This window comes from Leiobunum rupestre, chromosome 7, assembly GCF_980474605.1.
Source record: "Leiobunum rupestre chromosome 7, qqLeiRupe1.1.hap1, whole genome shotgun sequence".
In the NCBI taxonomy this organism is placed as follows: Eukaryota; Metazoa; Arthropoda; class Arachnida; order Opiliones; family Sclerosomatidae; genus Leiobunum; species Leiobunum rupestre.
Genome location: NC_143390.1, coordinates 46472421 through 46492756, shown reverse-complemented (window position 1 = coordinate 46492756; position 20336 = coordinate 46472421). Strand labels below are relative to the sequence as shown.

The following is a 20336-nucleotide window of genomic DNA, read 5'->3' as shown; positions in this document are numbered from 1 at the left end:
TAAATAAAGATATTGCTTAGAAATTAATTGTAATAAATAAAGATATTGCTTAGAAATTAATTGTAATAAAAATATATTGCTTAGAAATTAATTGTAATAAATAAAGATGTTGCTTAGAAATTAATTGTAACAAATAAAGATATTGCTTAGAAATTAATTGTAATAAATAAAGATATTGCTTAGAAATTAATTGTAATAAAAAAGATATTGCTTAGAAATTAATTGTAATAAATAAAGATATTGCTTAGAAATTAATTGTAATAAATAAAGATATTGCTTAGAAATTAATTGTAATAAATAAAGATATTGCTTAGAAATTAATTGTAATAAATAAAGATATTGCTTAGAAATTAATTGTAATAAATAAAGATATTGCTTAGAAATTAATTGTAATAAATAAAGATATTGCTTAGAAATTAATTGTAATAAATAAAGATATTGCTTAGAAATTAATTGTAATAAAAAATATATTGCTTAGAAATTAATTGTAATAAATAAAGATGATGCTTAGAAATTAATTGTAACAAATAAAGATATTGCTTAGAAATTAATTGTAATAAATAAAGATATTGCTTAGAAATTAATTATAATAAATAAAGATATTGCTTAGATATTAATTGTAATAACTAAAGATATTGCTTAGAAATTAATTGTAATAAATAAAGATATTGCTTAGAAATTAATTGTAATAAATAAAGATATTGCTTAGAAATTAATTGTAATAAATAAAGATATTGCTTACAAATTAATTGTAATAAATAAAGATATTGCTTAGAAATTAATTGTAATAAATAAAGATATTGCTTACAAATTAATTGTAATAAATAAAGATATTGCTTAGAAATTAATTATTATTAATTAATAAATATATAAGGCTTAATTGTAATAAATAATGTGTAACATAATATATAAGGCTTAATTGTAATAAATAATATGTAACATAATATATAAGGCTCAATTGTATTAAATAATATGTAAAATAATATATAAGGCTTAATTGTAATACATAATATGTAACATAATATATAAGGCTTAATTGTAATACATAATATGTAACATAATATATGGCTTAATTGTAATAAATAATATGTAACATAATATATAAGGCTTAATTGTAATAAATAATAATATGTAGGGATGCACCGATATATCGGCCTATATTAACAAAGTTATTTATCATAACAGTCATACCATTTTATTCTAATTTATCACCAAAAAGGTTTGCAAGAGCACATCCGAATATGTTTCTTTTCATTTTCTTGATAAATATTTTCTAACACAAATTGAATATCGTTGTTTTTTATTTGTTTACAATCGTAACCCCCTGTCTAAAAAAAGGTATGATCTAGCTTCTGGCGTACGTGGCGCAGCCTATCAAATAAAATATTATCATTAGTTAATCGATAACTTTCTTATTTTTATGTTTTTCAGAAAATAGTTTTCTAATACCGGTATGGCCAATATCGGCTTATTAGACAAATGGATGCATCCCTTAAAATATGTAACCTAATATATAAGGCTTAATTGTAATAAATAAAATGAAACATAGGGGTTGTAAGTATCGAAAACGATGGCAAAAAGTGTAATTTTTAAAACTTTTATTTTAAATATAAAATAAATAAGGTTCTAATTTGCTCTGAACAGATTTTAAGATTTCCTATATAACAAAATAAAAAAAGTGTAGAATTTATCATAATAAATGGTTTTAAAAATATTCCAAACGTGTGGTTTTAAGTTAGTTCATCGTGTGTAAGATTTAATAAAGCAATAACTAAAGGGTAAGTTAAGAAATTGTTCTGAATGAATTCAAAAATATCATAGTTTTATTTCCAAGAAAAGAATATTGTCACATCCACAGGATTTTCCCTGAACAATCAAAACTACCACCTCTAACAGAGACCTCAACTATTCCATTATAAAGTAATTTAAAATTAGCAGAGCGCCAACAATTTATGTTTCGAAAAAGGAGCAAATTCGAGCGAAAGAACACCAGGGAAGTCCTAAATTACTTTTGTTCTTTCGTAAACACTCATTAATGCATTAGGATGATTAAAGGGGAGTTGAATCTTGCGACCTCACTTTCTCTAATTATATCGCCAACCCTGGGGGGGTCTTAGGGTCTAAGAAAGGAGAACGACACCCCAAGCTGTAATTATCGCGTTTTATTCCTGTTATACACTTGTCTTGCCATAAAACTGTATACATGTAAAAATTAGAAACTATTTTTTGGAAAATGTGCTTCTTATATTTAGACGAATGTCAGGGCGTTGAATTACAGCCGACAGTGATGGGCATTTTTGTTAATCAACCGCTCAGCTCTCATTCTCTAGCTAGATATCCGCTCACCGTCGCACGATTTTCAGCGGCGAAATTAGCGCTCGTTTCTTTGCGAGAAATATTATCCTATCTCTTTTCTCTGTTTTTGAGCGGTGTTATTTGCGCTCCTCTCTTTTCCTTTTCTTTTGAGCGGTTAATTCGGCGTTTCTAATTTTTGGCTCTTTTTTGAGTGGTTACATTTGCGCTCCTCGTTTTTCTTTTCTTTTTGAGTGGTAAAATTTGCGCTGCTCACTTTTCGTTCTTTTTGAGTGGTAAAATTAGCACTCCTCGCTTTTCTTTTCTTTTTGTGTGGTAAAATTCGCGCTCCTCACTTTTCTTTCCTTTTTGAGTGGTAAAATTTCCACTCCTCGCTTTTCTTTTCTTTTTGTGTGGTAAAATTCGCGCTCCTCACTTTTCTTTCCTTTTTGAGTGGTAAAATTTCCACTCCTCGCTTTTCTTTTCTTTTTGAGTGGTAAAATTTGCGCTCCTCGATTTTCTTTTCTTTTTGGGTGGTAAAATTTGAGCTCCTCGCTTTTCTTTTCTTTTTGAGTGGTAAAATATGCGCTCCTCGTTTTTCTTTTCTTTTTGAGTGGTAAAATTTCCACTCCTCGCTTTTCTTTTCTTTTTGAGTGGTAAAATTTGCGCTCCTCGCTTTTCTTTTCTTTTTGAGTGGTAAAATTTCCACTCCTCGCTTTTCTTTTCTTTTTGTGTGGTAAAATTTGCGCTCCTCACTTTTCTTTCCTTTTTGAGTGGTAAAATTTCCACTCCTCGCTTTTCTTTTCTTTTTGTGTGGTAAAATTTGAGCTCCTCGCTTTTCTTTTCTTTTCTTTTCTTTTTGAGTGGTAAAATATGCGCTCCTCGCTTTTCTTTTCTTTTTGAGTGGTAAAATTTGTGCTCCTCGCTTTTCTTTTCTTTCCTTTTTGAGTGGTAAAATTTGCGCTCCTCGCTTTTCTTTTCTTTTTGAGTGGTAAAATTTCCACTCCTCGCTTTTCTTTTCTTTTTGTGTGGTAAAATTTGCGCTCCTCACTTTTCTTTCCTTTTTGAGTGGTAAAATTTCCACTCCTCGCTTTTCTTTTCTTTTTGTGTGGTAAAATTTGAGCTCCTCGCTTTTCTTTTCTTTTCTTTTCTTTTTGAGTGGTAAAATATGCGCTCCTCGCTTTTCTTTTCTTTTTGAGTGGTAAAATTTGAGCTCCTCGCTTTTCTTTTCTTTTCTTTTTGAGTGGTAAAATTTCCACTCCTCGCTTTTCTTTTCTTTTTGAGTGGTAAAATTTCCACTCCTCGCTTTTCTTTTCTTTTTGTGTGGTAAAATTTGCGCTCCTCGCTTTTCTTTTCTTTTTGAGTGGTAAAATTTCCACTCCTCGCTTTTCTTTTCTTTTTGAGTGGTAAAATTTGCGCTCCTCGATTTTCTTTTCTTTTTGGGTGGTAAAATTTGAGCTCCTCGCTTTTCTTTTCTTTTCTTTTCTTTTTGAGTGGTAAAATTTCCACTCCTCGCTTTTCTTTTCTTTTTGAGTGGTAAAATTTGCGCTCCTCGATTTTCTTTTCTTTTTGGGTGGTAAAATTTGAGCTCCTCGCTTTTCTTTTCTTTTCTTTTCTTTTTGAGTGGTAAAATATGCGCTCCTCGCTTTTCTTTTCTTTTTGAGTGGTAAAATTTGTGCTCCTCGCTTTTCTTTTCTTTCCTTTTTGAGTGGTAAAATTTGCGCTCCTCGCTTTTCTTTTCTTTTTGAGTGGTAAAATTTGCGCTCCTCGATTTTCTTTTCTTTTTGGGTGGTAAAATTTGCGCTCCTCGATTTTCTTTTCTTTTTGGGTGGTAAAATTTGAGCTCCTCGCTTTTCTTTTCTTTTCTTTTCTTTTTGAGTGGTAAAATTTCCACTCCTCGCTTTTCTTTTCTTTTTGAGTGGTAAAATTTGCGCTCCTCGATTTTCTTTTCTTTTTGGGTGGTAAAATTTGAGCTCCTCGCTTTTCTTTTCTTTTCTTTTCTTTTTGAGTGGTAAAATATGCGCTCCTCGCTTTTCTTTTCTTTTTGAGTGGTAAAATTTGTGCTCCTCGCTTTTCTTTTCTTTCCTTTTTGAGTGGTAAAATTTGCGCTCCTCGCTTTTCTTTTCTTTTTGAGTGGTAAAATTTGCGCTCCTCGATTTTCTTTTCTTTTTGGGTGGTAAAATTTGCGCTCCTCGATTTTCTTTTCTTTTTGGGTGGTAAAATTTGAGCTCCTCGCTTTTCTTTTCTTTTCTTTTCTTTTTGAGTGGTAAAATTTCCACTCCTCGCTTTTCTTTTCTTTTTGAGTGGTAAAATTTGCGCTCCTCGATTTTCTTTTCTTTTTGGGTGGTAAAATTTGAGCTCCTCGCTTTTCTTTTCTTTTCTTTTCTTTTTGAGTGGTAAAATATGCGCTCCTCGCTTTTCTTTTCTTTTTGAGTGGTAAAATTTGTGCTCCTCGCTTTTCTTTTCTTTCCTTTTTGAGTGGTAAAATTTCCACTCCTCGCTTTTCTTTTCTTTTTGAGTGGTAAAATTTGCGCTCCTCGATTTTCTTTTCTTTTTGGGTGGTAAAATTTGAGCTCCTCGCTTTTCTTTTCTTTTCTTTTCTTTTTGAGTGGTAAAATATGCGCTCCTCGCTTTTCTTTTCTTTTTGGGTGGTAAAATTTGAGCTCCTCGCTTTTCTTTTCTTTTTGGGTGGTAAAATTTGCGCTCCTCGATTTTCTTTTCTTTTTGGGTGGTAAAATTTGAGCTCCTCGCTTTTCTTTTCTTTTCTTTTCTTTTTGAGTGGTAAAATTTCCACTCCTCGCTTTTCTTTTCTTTTTGAGTGGTAAAATTTGCGCTCCTCGATTTTCTTTTCTTTTTGGGTGGTAAAATTTGAGCTCCTCGCTTTTCTTTTCTTTTCTTTTCTTTTTGAGTGGTAAAATATGCGCTCCTCGCTTTTCTTTTCTTTTTGGGTGGTAAAATTTGAGCTCCTCGCTTTTCTTTTCTTTTTGGGTGGTAAAATTTGCGCTCCTCGATTTTCTTTTCTTTTTGGGTGGTAAAATTTGAGCTCCTCGCTTTTCTTTTCTTTTCTTTTCTTTTTGAGTGGTAAAATTTCCACTCCTCGCTTTTCTTTTCTTTTTGGGTGGTAAAATTTGAGCTCCTCGCTTTTCTTTTCTTTTCTTTTCTTTTTGGGTGGTAAAATTTGCGCTCCTCGATTTTCTTTTCTTTTTGGGTGGTAAAATTTGAGCTCCTCGCTTTTCTTTTCTTTTCTTTTCTTTTTGAGTGGTAAAATATGCGCTCCTCGCTTTTCTTTTCTTTTTGGGTGGTAAAATTTGAGCTCCTCGCTTTTCTTTTCTTTTTGGGTGGTAAAATTTGCGCTCCTCGATTTTCTTTTCTTTTTGGGTGGTAAAATTTGAGCTCCTCGCTTTTCTTTTCTTTTCTTTTCTTTTTGAGTGGTAAAATTTCCACTCCTCGCTTTTCTTTTCTTTTTGAGTGGTAAAATTTGCGCTCCTCGATTTTCTTTTCTTTTTGGGTGGTAAAATTTGAGCTCCTCGCTTTTCTTTTCTTTTCTTTTCTTTTTGAGTGGTAAAATATGCGCTCCTCGCTTTTCTTTTCTTTTTGAGTGGTAAAATTTGTGCTCCTCGCTTTTCTTTTCTTTCCTTTTTGAGTGGTAAAATTTCCACTCCTCGCTTTTCTTTTCTTTTTGAGTGGTAAAATTTGCGCTCCTCGATTTTCTTTTCTTTTTGGGTGGTAAAATTTGAGCTCCTCGCTTTTCTTTTCTTTTCTTTTCTTTTTGAGTGGTAAAATATGCGCTCCTCGCTTTTCTTTTCTTTTTGGGTGGTAAAATTTGAGCTCCTCGCTTTTCTTTTCTTTTTGGGTGGTAAAATTTGCGCTCCTCGATTTTCTTTTCTTTTTGGGTGGTAAAATTTGAGCTCCTCGCTTTTCTTTTCTTTTCTTTTCTTTTTGAGTGGTAAAATATGCGCTCCTCGATTTTCTTTTCTTTTTGGGTGGTAAAATTTGTGCTCCTCGCTTTTCTTTTCTTTCCTTTTTGAGTGGTAAAATTTGCGCTCCTCGCTTTTTTTTCTTTTCTTTTTGAGTGGTAAAATTTGAGCTCCTCGCTTTTTTTTCTTTTCTTTTTGGGTGGTAAAATTTGAGCTCCTCGCTTTTCTTTTCTTTTCTTTTCTTTTTGAGTGGTAAAATATGCGCTCCTCGCTTTTCTTTTCTTTTTGGGTGGTAAAATTTGAGCTCCTCGCTTTTCTTTTCTTTTTGGGTGGTAAAATTTGCGCTCCTCGATTTTCTTTTCTTTTTGGGTGGTAAAATTTGAGCTCCTCGCTTTTCTTTTCTTTTCTTTTCTTTTTGAGTGGTAAAATTTCCACTCCTCGCTTTTCTTTTCTTTTTGAGTGGTAAAATTTGCGCTCCTCGATTTTCTTTTCTTTTTGGGTGGTAAAATTTGAGCTCCTCGCTTTTCTTTTCTTTTCTTTTCTTTTTGAGTGGTAAAATATGCGCTCCTCGCTTTTCTTTTCTTTTTGAGTGGTAAAATTTGTGCTCCTCGCTTTTCTTTTCTTTCCTTTTTGAGTGGTAAAATTTCCACTCCTCGCTTTTCTTTTCTTTTTGAGTGGTAAAATTTGCGCTCCTCGATTTTCTTTTCTTTTTGGGTGGTAAAATTTGAGCTCCTCGCTTTTCTTTTCTTTTCTTTTCTTTTTGAGTGGTAAAATATGCGCTCCTCGCTTTTCTTTTCTTTTTGGGTGGTAAAATTTGAGCTCCTCGCTTTTCTTTTCTTTTTGGGTGGTAAAATTTGCGCTCCTCGATTTTCTTTTCTTTTTGGGTGGTAAAATTTGAGCTCCTCGCTTTTCTTTTCTTTTCTTTTCTTTTTGAGTGGTAAAATATGCGCTCCTCGATTTTCTTTTCTTTTTGGGTGGTAAAATTTGAGCTCCTCGCTTTTCTTTTCTTTTCTTTTCTTTTCTTTTTGAGTGGTAAAATATGCGCTCCTCGCTTTTCTTTTCTTTTTGAGTGGTAAAATTTGAGCTCCTCGCTTTTTTTTTCTTTTCTTTTCTTTTTGAGTGGTAAAATATGCGCTCCTCGCTTTTCTTTTCTTTTTGAGTGGTAAAATTTGTGCTCCTCGCTTTTCTTTTCTTTCCTTTTTGAGTGGTAAAATTTGCGCTCCTCGCTTTTTTTTCTTTTCTTTTTGAGTGGTAAAATTTGTGCTCCTCGCTTTTCTTTTATTTTCTTTTTGAGTGGTAAAATTTGTGCTCCTCGCTTTTCTTTTCTTTTTGAGTGGTAAAATTTCCACTCCTCACTTTTCTTTTCTTTTATTTTCTTTTTTGAGTGGTAAAATTTGTGCTCCTCGCTTTTCTTTTCTTTTCCTTTTGAGTGGTAAAATTGGCGCTCCTCTCTTTTCGTTCTTTTTCAGCCATTCTTTAATTAAAATGATATTACCGCTCAAATTCACAAAAAATGACAAAAAACATTAAAAATGAGAGGATCGCACCCATCACCGTCTCCGATAACAAATGAACGCGATAAAGACTGCAATATAATAATGTTTTATCAACAAAAGATGAGTGCTGTAAAGTCAGCCGAAAGATGCAGACATTTTTATTAGTGGTTTTAACTTTATCGAATATTTCTTTTTATCGGCGAAGCTGTTACGAAGCCTTAAGAATCTAGTTTAAACCAGACATGGACGAGGGTTGCATTTTCTCCTTTTCTCAACTTGTTTAAGATAAAGGATTTTACGATTTTATCAAAGCTTATTATTTGCAGTTGCGGCGCTAATTGCGGGCTAGGGTAGGCTAAAGCCTATCTTGATTTTCCAAAAGCGCCACACCTTTCCTTATAAACTGGCCACATTTTCTTGAAAATTATGTTATTACTAGAGAAATGCTGTTTAAAAATAACCCTGTCAAAACAATAAGGTTTATTTAAATATTTTTAGAACCCTATTAGTTTCAATATTTAAACGAATAAGATTTATTATTTTTAAGGAAGCCTACTAGATAAAAATTCTTAGAACTACTTATTTTCTGGTTTCAGATAAGCGTTCCATTATTTAATTTATGAACTAAGTAATTCTTTCCCTGAAAATTTTCATCATCCACCAATTGCAAAACTATTCTATAGAATTTCTATGAAATCTTACAGATATCTATAGAAAGTCTTAGGTTTTCTATTGTAAAGTAAATATTCCTTTTAGAAAACCAAATTTCCGGGGTTCTCGAAATGGTTATAGAAAAATTAACCAAATTTAGAAAAGACCTTGAAATTTCCAGGTGTTTTCTTATGGTAATAGAATAATTAACAAAATTTCAGCGTTTTTAAAATGGTTATAGAAATATTTACAAAAATTCCGGGTTTATCCAATCGTTATAGAAAATTTTACAAAATTTCCAGGGTTTTTCCAGTGGTTACAGAAAAATTCAGAAAATTTCCGGATTTTAACAATGATTATAGGAAATGTAACCTAATTTGCAATTTTTTTCCAATGGCTGTAAAGAAGTTGCCAAACTTCCCAGATTTTTGCAAAGGTTATTTTACCCCTCACCCGTGATTTGATATTTTCTAATTCTAGAATGTTCAAAAATGTCCTATAACATCCTATATTTTTAACCAAATCCCCAATAAGTCCTATAAAATCCTATAAAATTTATGTTTTGCCCATTTCAAAACTCGCCACTCAGTTAAATTGCTAGATCTAGCTAGAGGTCGGCGTTTGAATAAGAAATTCTACGATTGTTTATATTTATCCATAACCGAGAATTATTCAGAAATATTCGAAAAAAATGATTAATTTTGCATGTTAAATCGTTGTTTAATCGTATAATTTATTCGTATAAATCAAATAATACTAATTTTAATGATTAATTGAAATTTTTGCGGTTAATTTATTTGTTCCGCCGACCTCTAGATCTAGCTATAGGATTAATTCCTATACAAAGTCGTTCTAGTCTATACTTTTGTTATTGTTAACATGGGTAGCTACTAGTATATTTTGGTGATAAAATGGTTAAATAGTTTCTATTTTTTAAGTGTAAATCAAAAATTTATTTCACTAAATATAGATTTGGTTTTTAAATACATAAAGTTAGTAAATGAAATAGCATATATAGTCCTATAAAATCCTATAAATTTGATATTTTGCCCATTTCAAATCCCGCCACTCAGTTAAATTGCCAGATTTATCTAAATGATAAATTCCTATACAAAGTCATTCTAGCCTATACTTTTGTTATTGTTGACATGGTTAGCTTACTAGTATATGCTAGTGATAAAATGGTTTAATAGTTTCTATTTCTTAAGTGAAAATCAAAGATTTATTTCACTAAATATAGATTTAGCTATAGGATAAATTCTAGTCTATACTTTTGTTATTGTTAACATGGTTAGCTACTAGTATATTTTTGTGATTAAATGGTGAAAATCCAAAATTTATTTCACTAAATAAAGATTTTGTTTTTAAATGCATAAAGTTAGTAAATGAAATAGCATATATAGTCTTATAAAATCCTATAATTTAGAAATAATAGACCTATAAAGTCCCATATTTTTAGAAATACAATCCTATTTTTCCTATAAAAAAATTGAAGATTTGAGTGGGGGCTCTATCTTAACTTGAATACATTCTGGCTACATTCTATCGCAGATAAGCAGATGTAGTTTGGTTTTCAAATTGATTCCTTCTTGAATCAGCCATCGACGAGTTAAAACTATAACTAGCTTTCCATCATTTTTGTTTTTCACATTCGCCGACAATCATCCCGACGCCCAGTGCGCCCCCCTCCCCACTCCCCCTTTGATTGTGGTCGCATTAGCCCACTTTTTGTTTTTGTTAATGACGTCAGAGCGTCTAGTACCGTTACAAGACTCCAGAACTCGGTGTGTGCGAACAATTTAAATCGACGCTCGTTACATTTTTATACGGACCTATTTTTTATTATTTATTGAGTGTCATCACTTGGTTGTACCACTAAGGGTGCATCGTTGTTATCTGTCGCAATCCCGCCCTTGACTGCACCATCAGCTTATTTAAGGATTGTCTTAGTTAATACGACTCTCTCGGTAAAGTGTCAATGCAACAATGGAGATACGTACTATCTAAACTACCGCTTGCTCGTTTCAAATCCGCTTTCTTCTATTTTTAGTTATACGGCTATAGTCGAATACGATTTCAACCTTTTGATTTGGTTTTAAAATTATCTTTAATATAAGCACTAGCTGTAAATATATTTTCTAAGAGCTTTGTCGAACTTACAAGGAGAGTGCCCGAGGGGTTTATTGCCGATTTTGTTCAAAGTCGGGCGTAATGTAGACCTATATGAGATATGAAATTTCCCAAAAGGAGACGCTGCACTACCCATTCGATTTGCCATGGCAACCGAAAATGGTTTTGACCACTTAAAACAAAAATAAGATTTTTTTCCTTGTTTTACCCAAAAATGGTTACAATTTTATCCCAAAAATGTTCCAATTTACCCTAACTTGATGAAATTTACGGTTACCTAAATGTGGTCCAAATTAACCATTGCGTGATTTTCAAATTTTTTAAAAAATTTCGTAGAATCCTGTGAAACCGAGAAAATCCCATGCTTTTTTGAATGTAGATTTTTTGGTTTTATGTGATCAAAAAACATTTTCGGTTGCCATAGCAAATCGAATGGGTAGTGCAACGTCTCCTTTTGGGAAATTTCATATCTCATATAGGTCTACATTACCCCCGACTTTGAACAATAAACACCTCGGGTACTCTCCTTGTTAGTTTGTGTTTATAACAACTAGCAGTTATTAAAGATGGTGATTTGGTATAAATCGACCCTTATTCATACAGTCCTTCTACAGATTTTCGCTGTATTGTTTGGAGTATGGATGCATTGGGGCGAAGGTTTGACTAATTTTTAAATATTTAAATATGAGTTATTATTTATCGGTTAAATTTTTAAACAAATCATTGCATACATTGTAACAACAATATGTCATTGATTGTGTAAATATTCCGTTAATAGTATGGCTATATTTAGAAATATAATGTCTTAACGTATGTTACCTTACCTAAGTACCACAAATCGACCTTTTGGCCTGCTATTAAGAAATTACCAAATTAAAGAAGAAAATGGTATTTTTTATGAAAATATAGTTGCAAAATACCCATGATCAAAATGGCGCAAAACAACCATACCTTTGGTAGCCGAAAGTGCAAGACCCTAATGCTCGTGTGAATGATAGTTTTAAGCCTTGGCTCAAATCAATAGTTTATATATATATTTTGCCCTTTCTTTGTTTTATAATCGCATTAATAATAACTGGGTATTATCTATTGATACCCTTTAAAAGAACTTACGTTGATAGTTTTTCTTCAGAATACTCAAAGGCCATGAGCAGAAAGTCCCTAAAGATTCTTTGAAAATTTTTAAAGACCTTGTACGTAAGCTCCATTAAAATGCTGTAAATATTTCTAATAATGATTTCAATTCACCCAAAAGTTAACAAAATCATTTTTAGTGAAAATAATTTATTTATTAAATCAATTAAAATTAATATAAAAACCACGAAATTATTGCACGAGTAAAACTTTCTTAAAGGCCTAGGTTTTTTTCTGCCTGTCCCCCTTTAAATTAACTTAGTGGAGCACAAATACCCTGGTGGTAGGCCAACCGCTGAACATGTTGGCCTAATTTAAAGGGGGGCAGGCAGAAGAAAACCTAGACCTTTAACTATAAAATATTATTATTTTTATGTACGCAATAATTTCGAGGGTTTTAATTTTATTGTGTAAGGAGTTCGAAATTATATTATTTAAATTATTTTATCATTTTGTTTATAGCGTCCACTAAATTATGTTTGACTCCAGAAATAGGAACTAAATTTAATTAAAATATTTCGTTCCTGATAAGGAGTTGTTTAGCTCAGCCTCTTACGCAATACGATATTCGTTTTTTTAATAGTCGTACGCTTTGAAGTTATCGCGCAATCTGGTGAGTTCATTAGGAAGTGTTTAGTTAGAAAAAAAATGTCTGCACACATGGCCGCCTCGCTGGAAATCCTCCCAAAAATAAAAGAATTAAAAATTACTTTATCTTTTTTATATAAATGCATAGAACCATTTTAAAACGAAATTGTTTGCTTGTTAAATGGGTCTAAACCCTAAGAATTCCCAATCGAATTGAAGACATCTTGATAACTCTCTCGTTGTTAAGTAAACGTCTTGGTATTTTGTCGTACAAATATACAATGTTCATGAAGGTTACCTGAACTTTGTACTAGAAAGAGAGGTGTACTCGACAAAGCAGTAACATATCTAAAGATGATATCCCATGTTAAAAAAAATTGCGAATAAAAATGAATACTTGCATGAAAAACGTCTTGTCGAAAATTATATTTTTTATTTTCATAAAAATTAACAATTTTTACCATGAGTGAAATTAAAAAGTAAAATAAATATAAACATAAAATACGACAGTTACTTAATGGTATTATCTAAGTTTATTTAAAATAAATAAAAATAAAATTAAATAATTATTTTTAATATCATGAAATTAAAAAGTAAAAAAGAGGTAACCTTAAAATACGACTGATGTTTAATGTTATTATCTCAGTTTATTTAAAATAAATAAAAATAAAATTAAGTCAGTTAAAATAATTTTATTTGAATATCCGGAAATTAAAAAGTAAAAAAGAGGTAACCTTAAAATACGACTGATGTTTAATGTTATTAACTCAGTTTATTTAAAATAAATAAAAATCAAATTAAGTCAGTTAAAATAATTTTATTTTAATACCATGAAGTACCTGTCGAATTTTTAATTTATCGCTATTATAATATTATTTTGTCAATATTGGTATTACATTATTCTTTTTAATTTATTACTAACCAAAGCACCAAGCAATGTTTTACAAAATTGCAAATATTGGTGAATATTTATGTCACAAACAATAAAATAAAGAAATCAATCGTGAATTTAAATAAAGACCCTCAATGTTTATATATGTGTCTTAATTCTGAGAGAAGATTTCAACACTGTACGGTAATGGTGAGGGACGGGGGTGTCTTCAAGGCCATTACCGGAACCGCTCATTTTTAGAAGGAAGCTACTGTTAAAAACCCATCGTGCGAAATATTTTAATCTTAAATTACCCACTTTGAACTGCAGCGAGGAGGAAAGTACTCGGAGCTAGGCAGTCGTATCTATGGACTCGCTGGTATATTAGCTGTAGGTTCTTTGTAAGTTAACGTACTCATTGTTAAATTAACGTTTACATTCTATCTCTTGGACCTTGGCTGAGGATAATTTAAGACCTTCCAGCGCCACTGAAATGCCTGGTTTAACCCATTGACATAATTACTATTTTTAAAGGAAGCTGCTAATGTTTAATCACTACTGGACTAGAACAGAAACTACACTTTGATCTTGGCCAATCGACGAAGAAACGTATTAGCATATGTTTGTCACTTTGGGTAATATTTTACTCAGAGCTAGTAACGCAGTGACGTCATCGCCAGAAGAAAATCTCCCCCTAGCGAGGAATTGTCAAAGGCTACGTGTGACGCGTTAGCAAGCGTACGCAAAACGACGACGAAGCCCGTAATGCAGTCTGTTTTGTGAATAGCTCTCAGTAAAACCTTTGCATGCTAAGAATAGGAAGTGTCACACTTATGTAAATGTATTATACAGTTATGGTATTAGAAAATTTAAAAAAGCTTATATTTTGTACAAAACAAAATATTTAATAAATAATTATAAATGTCAAAAGTCAAAATTTAAGCCACAGATTCCAACAGTAGACCGGTTTCGCCCTTTTGGGGCTCATCAGTACCTGGTAGGAACTCTGGCTTTACTCGGAGATCTGCCGATATCAGTTAAACTAATATAAATATAGGGCACTCTGAATTTATATTATTATATTATAAATGTTTTTATTAACTGTTTTCAAAACTTATGTTGTAGGATTGCATTTTTGGAGAAATCTTGAATTAATTATCGCCTCAAGACCAGGCCCGGGCAGAGTAATTTCGGGCCCCGGGACCAATTATGTCGTCGCGTGCCTTCTAGTTGAAAGTTCCCAAGAGGGAAGTGCTGGTGAAGAGCAAAGTGACGGTCCCTTAAAAGCACGCTAATGGGCCCTTTTCCGCCAAACCCTAGGGATTTAACCCCTCCTGCCCCCAACTCGGCACGAGCCTGGTCACGAACAAACCCATTAAAAACCTCGCTCAGTAGTCCAATAATTATCTAATAACACCCAAAAACATTTGAATTATAGAAATGTTTGAAACATGCAATTTCATCGATTTTACCTATTGTGTGGTAAAGCAGGGTACACGAGGAGAACAAAGGGATTTCATGTTTCGATCGCATTGATATCACCAAGAATGTGCTAAAAATCGTCTCAACAGTCATTGTCCCCAAGTAGAATTAAATACATTTTTGATAATGTTATGTTGTATAATTTTATTAAATTACATTACAGTACATTACATTACATTGCTTTGCATTGCATTGCATTACATTACATTGATTTGATTTACATTGCATTGCATTACATTACATTGATTTGCATTGCATTACATTACAGTACATTACATTACATTGATTTGCATTACATTACATTACAGTACATTACATTACATTGATTTGCATTGCATTACATTACAGTACATTACATTGCATTACATTACAGTACATTGCCTTACATTACATTACATTACATTGCATTTTATTACAGTGCATTACATTGCATTGTATTCCAGTACATTACATTGCATTGTATTCCATTACATTGCATTGTATTCCAGTACATTACATTGCATTGTATTCCATTACATTGCATTGTATTCCAGTACATTACATTGTATTGTATTCCAGTACATTACATTGCATTGTATTCCATTACATTGCATTGTATTCCATTACATTGCATTGTATTCCATTACATTGCATTGTATTCCATTACATTGCATTGTATTCCATTACATTGCATTGTATTCCATTACATTGCATTGTATTCAAGTACATTGCATTGTATTCCATTACATTGCATTGTATTCCAGTACATTACATTACATTACATTACATTGCATTACATTACATTGCATTACATTACATTACATTTCATTACATAATAGTACATTAAATTGCATTGTATTCCAGTACATTGCATTGCATTGTATTCCAGTATATTACATTGCATTGCATTAAATTCCAGTACATTATATTGCATTGCATTGCATTACATTCCAGTAGATTACATTGCATTGCATTGTATTTCATTCCAGTACATTACATTACATTGTATTGCAATCCAGTACATTGCATTGGGTTGCATTGCCCTACATTCCAGTACATTACATTGCATTGCATTACATTCAGGTACATTACATTGCTTTGCAATGCATTTATTGATATTATAATAAGTAAAACAACAGTATATATAAAAATGACATTCCATGTAAGTGTGTCAGTTCACGTATTTTCCACCATGTTTGATTTTTACTGAGGGAATTGGGATCAACTCTGAAAATCTCCTCAAATTACAATTGTTAGTAATTCTCCCTAAGAATAAATAAAAACGTTCTTAATGTGAGCATCGTGAAATAAAAAAAGGCGCCTGTACGGAATTCCCAATCTCATTCCTCGCGTTTCCATTCGGTGTTACAAATCATCTTCTTTAGTGTCTGTTAAGTAGCGTACAATATCGCGGTTCCGGCAGCCAGCGAAGGATTTGAATCAGTGAGATTTCTAGCCGACACCATAACGTTCTCTCTCTCTCTCTCTGGCGCACACAGGCGGTTGAGAGGCGAGAATTTTCCAAAGAATATGAACTGCCGGGTGCAAAGTCCGACTTAGCAGCGTACTTGTTGCTCGCCAGTCTCGAGAAGCTTATTGCTCAGATAAGAAAAACGCGTATCGCGAAAACAGTCGCGCCCGACATAACCGTCGTCTGTGAGACAATTCGAAAACGTTATTATTCCCCCAACTTTTTCTATAGTTGCGTGTAATTATACCAAAAAAGCAAATAAAAATTGGACGCGCGGTCTGTGCGCTTTTTAACATCAATGGATTAACAATATAATTCCACAATTAGGTAATTATTAACGCTCTATTAACGCTTCGATTATCACCTGATTATTTTGAAACTTTTTCATAACGGTTTTAGGCGATTAGAATTATCAGGTACTGGTATAGCGAGTTCAGCCAACCGAAACGGGTTGCTATATTTATAATGTCTCGACAAAAAAATATATTGCTGGTTTCACGGTTACCTTAGAAAGTTCCTTTCTTTAATTTATTTGTTTTTTGAATAAGCAAACTGTACCTGTACATATAAAATAAAACGGTTTAATTTTTCACGGTTTGTTCATAATTCGTCTTTGGTGCTAGCGACTTTTATTGCCTTTAATTCAGGTCCCACCTAATTAAAAAGGAATTATAAGTCGCTAGATGACTTGGACTTAAGGTGGTGCCTTGGGTATTAGCCTAGCTGATTATTATCATAAACTGCTGGATTTTCCGTTCACATTTCATAATACAAAATACTAGACAAAAATGGATATCTAAATTCTTGATATTCAAATTATTGAATATATGTAATGATTTTTTTAGTCTTCGTGCTAAAAATACAGTAAAATTTTAAAAATTTCTGTCGCATTCGTGAAGTATGGATTACTGTTAACGCGAGGCTATGATGTATAATAATAATCATAATTAGCTAGGCTAATACCCAAGGCACCACCGTAGGCCCAAGTCTTTTATTGCCTTTAATTCAGGTGGCCGGGTTACAATGCGTAGGAGGGTGGTGAAAAGCGAGCCAACAGCTCCCTACACTTACTATTACCGTTAACCTCTACAGTGTTATTAATTTAATTTTTTTCATTTTATAATACGAGTTTAATAGTATTATACACTTAATTAGAGATACTGGTTAGTAGCGTTACCAAGTAGTCTGGTTTTTTTTTGGTGTGGGGGACGAAATTAGGTTTTTGACCAATTCGAGCCTAAGGAAATGGTTCTAAAAAACACAATAGGCGATAGCATAAATTGCAAGGTATACTGGGTAAAATTTCTTTCGGGAAACATTTGAGCGTCATCAATCGGTAGAAGCCTTTAAAAATAGTCTCGTGGTTATAAAATGGCTTTAAAGTTTATCGTTGAACAGTGACTTCCAGTTTCATTAAATAAATCTTTCAAAGTTTAACTTTTAAAGAAAGTCATACTTAAAATTTTGTGGTAAGTTATGTTTTTAAATATTTATACTTTTTTAATAGAAATAAAAGATTAATTTGTTAAACTTATTTTAACGACGACTCGGGCATTAGTATTAATATTGTGATAATTGTGACTATAAAATTGTAAAAAATTAAATAGAAGATTAATTTGTTAAACTTAATTTAATGACGACTCGAACATTAGTATTACTATTGTGATAGTAAAGTCTCTGACTAAAAAATTGTAAAATGAATAAAGGCCTAAGACTAGAACACGTTTTAAATCTAGGCTTAGTTAAACAGCCCCTATGTTTTGACCACGGCCAACAAGTTAGCTAAGACCATAACAATTTATACTATCGCCTATTCATATTGGTCAAACTCTATAGTAAAAGTTGGGGGGATATCTCCGTACCCTCCCCGTGGTTTCGCCCTAGGTTATAGTAAATTACCTTAATAGACGCCAAAAGAAATTATTCGCTCCAAAATAAAAACCGTCAAAAGGAAGGGTTTTTAAATTAAAAACGCGTGAATCTCGATGATATCGGCCATTTTTTCGTCGCACGTGTAATTATTTATTCTGATAATAAAATAGAATCACGTGGGCTTAGCAATATTTATCCGCATTTGTCTTAGCCAATAAGATTATCCCTTCCGAGCAAGCACGCGCCAATTTACACAATGAACCGATGAAGATTTTCAAATCAATTTCTTTTAAGATCTATTAGCTCATTTATATACGAAAAATATTCCCGTCAGGTGTTACTTACAGTCATTTGCCGCGCTTTGCGAATCTCGCATTCATTTCTATAATGGGCTTTCTTCTCTCATTTTTATCAGAAGTTTATAATAAACCCTCTTCGAATTGAAGTTTCCCACTCCCTTCCATTCGTAGCTTCGGGTGTGTCCTGTTTTGTTGCCATGTAACGAGCTCATGTGATTATTTGCATAGCGCGATCTTCGGGTGTTTTACCTCGTGATCTGTGACGTAATATATGTCATGTCGTATGACGTATGCTTACGATGCTACAACTAAGCACCGACTGTTAAAAACGTGAAACATTATTTTACGACAGTGACTAAAGAATTCACTTCACGATAATGGACTGATCAATCGGGTGGGGCGGTACCTATGCTTCTATTATAAATCCGTTGGAAATAACCCAAAGAAGAATATTAAAACTATGTTTGAGAAAAAAAATCGATATCCCAGTAATCTACTGTATAATGATTTTAGAGTCTTCTCTGTCACCCAATTATATGCGAAATCTATTTTAATGTGTGCGTTTAAAAACAAACAAAAATTAATTCCAATTAACCCATATTGTACCCGTTTTAAAACAGAATGTAATATAACTATTGAGAGAACTTATAAAACTATAGGTAAAAAACATGCAATGTATTATAGATCTATAACCTATTAAATTCTGATCTGAAAAAAATATGAAAAATTTAAAACGTTCAAAAATTTAATTGTAAAATGGCTTATTGAAAAAGGTTACAATAATATATATGATATCATACGTTCTTAATATTATATTTAAATTGTTAATTTCGCATTGCTTAGAAAATGGAAAACGTTAATTTCCGGTTCCCTGTCCACGCGACACAGCCCGTCATAAGGATGTTACAAGGATAACCTCAAGTTAGAAACTTGGCCTCGTAGGCGATTTATTATAAACGTCATTGTAGCGCGTTGAAAGATATCTTGTACAAAAGGTCCCAACCTCTGAGATCGTGCCCGAAAAACTTTCCCTCCCAACAGCATTTGCAATTGAAATTGTTTTCTTCGCATAGATTTCCATTAAGATATGGGTCATAATAACCGAGTATCAATATAGTCGAAGTTCAGTCATAGAGGAAACGATTTTGCGTTGTTGGTTGAAGGGAAATGGTTTGGTCTTCGGTTATCCTGCAAGAAAGCAAATCTCTTTAATAGTTTGACCGAAAAAGTCAATACAGGAACAAATAAGATATGCGTCTACTATTTTTATTTTACGGATTTTTAGACTAAAAGTGTACTCTTTTTACCCTAAAACGTTTTATTCACCTGTTCCGTGGATAATAATTACTCCGCCCCACAAACTATTTGCTTGTTCCGGAGTATTAGGGCTACTCTTTTTACTCCTTCTGGAAAGGAGGTGTAAAGGAGTAAATCGGATTTTGTCGTCTGCTTGCCGGAATTTATCTGCTAAAAAGGCCACAGGCAGCCATTTTGGAAAAACGTTTATACTCCGACTCAAACTATTCGCCACCACAGAATCGGAGTAAAATGTCATTGCCTTACTCTTCTTACCCTACTCTGAAATCCCGGAACCTTTATTCGACTTGGATCAAAATTAACAGAACAAAATGATTTATGAAATTCGAAATTATTTGATCCAAACAGAATTGGATTCAAACTGATTTTTAGGTCCAAATTTATAAATTGCATCAAGGCATATTGGTAAATGTGACTAAACTCGATATATTTTTAGTCTACGTTCGCGTGTGAAAGTGTGTAAGCAGAAGTATATTATATATCTCTTAGATCTAAGTATCTGTCTACCTATTATTTGATTGATTTTTCACTCATCAGTTACTATCTTTCTTAAATTCTTAAACGTAAATAAAGGTTTTTAATTAGTAAATGTCCTTATAGAATGTTATTTTTACATTTTACATGGGTAAAAGTTATATTATTTATTTATTGGAAGGTAATTGTTTCATTTTAGAGTTGTTAGTCGGAATATTTTCTGGAAAATTTTCCGTATTTTATTTTTCCGAAAAAAGAAAATAAAAAGCATATCATTCAATGATTGGCCTAATATTGTTCGCTAATTTAAATTTCGCAGCATTTTAACCTCATTTTGTCGAATTGAAAAGTAAAACTAAACCT

The 20336-nt window shown here is 32.3% G+C and overlaps 1 protein-coding gene across 4 annotated transcripts in view; it reads left to right on the top strand.

Annotated features, from left to right (window-relative positions):
• axo (axotactin) overlaps positions 1 to 20336 on the top strand; it is a 65650-nt gene that overhangs the window by 5649 nt on the left and 39665 nt on the right. For 2 of the 4 annotated variants that reach the window (XM_090180626.1, XM_090180629.1), the window contains exon 1: positions 16119 to 16338. The exons of 1 other annotated variant lie outside the window; for it this stretch is intronic. The gene's annotated coding sequence lies outside the window, so the exon portion shown is untranslated. Of the gene's footprint in view, positions 1 to 16118; positions 16339 to 20336 lie in introns of those variants that run through there. One more of the 4 variants, XM_090180628.1, reaches the window with a different exon arrangement.